Below are 1,051 nucleotides of genomic sequence, written 5' to 3'. Positions count from 1 at the left end.
GGTGGGGGGGGGGGGGGCCTGCCAGCTCCAATGGCCGCGCTGCTTCTGGAAGTGGTCGCCAAGTTCCCGAAGCAGCGTGGCTGCGTTGATGGTGAGTGGGATCGGGGCTTCCCACTACTGGACAGGGAGGCCCGGGGGGGGGGGGGCCCCCCCCCCCCCAGCAGGGACCCTCCCGCAATGACCTCACTGGTATTGTTTACTAACTTTACCATATTCCCTCATATAGAAGGTGCATCTCTAAGGCACCCACCCATTACTGTATTCTCTTGTATAGAAGACACTGCTCTGACCCCTTCCCTTGCTGACCCCCCCACCCCTTCCCATTTGAAAACAAGCTGGAGCAGGGCAGGTGGGTGCAACCGTTACCGTATTCCCTCATGTAGGAGGCACAGGTCTGACACCCTTTCTTAAACCTTTTCAATTCCCATTTAAAAACCAGCTGGGAGAGGGCAGGTGGGTACAACCATTACCGTATTCCTTCATATAGAAGGCACAGCTCTGGCATCCCTCTGTTCCCATTAAAAAACCAGCTGGAAGAGGGGGGCGGGGGTGCAAACATGACCGTATTCCTCCATGTACAAGGCGCAGCGTCGAGACCCTGGCCCCTTCCTCATAACCTCGTCCATCGCCACCGGTGGGTGGGGGCAACGATTACCGTATTCCTTCGTATAGAAGGCATGGCTTTGACGCCCCTCCCTCGCAAGCTCTTCCCGTTCCCATGAAACACAAGCACGGGGGGAAGAGGGCGGGGCACGCAGGACCGTGCTCCCCCGGGTACACGGCGCAGCTCTGACACGCTGGTCCCTTTCCCATCCCCGTGAAAGGTGGGGGCACGATTACCGTATTCCTCCTGACACCACCACCCCCATCCCTCCCTGTTTACAACCGCTTCCTCCCCCTCCGCAAACCCGGCCGGGCCGGGCCCGGGGCCGGGGTGGGGGGAAGCAGAAGCCCGTGGCCGCCAGGGCCGCCGTGTTTGTCTGCGGACGGGAAAATGCGGGTGCGGCCCGATCCGAGGGCGCCTTCTACTCGGAGGAATGGGGCCGGGGCC

At 61.2% G+C, this 1,051-nt stretch overlaps 1 protein-coding gene across 1 annotated transcript in view; it reads right to left on the bottom strand.

The window, feature by feature from the left end:
* Positions 1 to 886, bottom strand: part of TMBIM1 (transmembrane BAX inhibitor motif containing 1) — a 5,894-nt gene extending 5,008 nt beyond the window's left edge. Inside the window, exon 1 of the mRNA XM_006036457.2 lies at positions 471 to 886. The gene's annotated coding sequence lies outside the window, so the exon portion shown is untranslated. The remainder of the gene's footprint in view (positions 1 to 470) is intronic.
* Between the last annotated feature and the right edge of the window lie 165 nt (positions 887 to 1,051).

The sequence above is a fragment of the Alligator sinensis genome, unplaced genomic scaffold, assembly GCF_000455745.1.
Source record: "Alligator sinensis unplaced genomic scaffold, ASM45574v1 scaffold1332_1, whole genome shotgun sequence".
NCBI classification, from domain to species: Eukaryota; Metazoa; Chordata; order Crocodylia; family Alligatoridae; genus Alligator; species Alligator sinensis.
The sequence above is the reverse complement of the archived record's forward strand: the minus strand, read 5'-3'. Positions and strand labels throughout refer to the sequence as shown.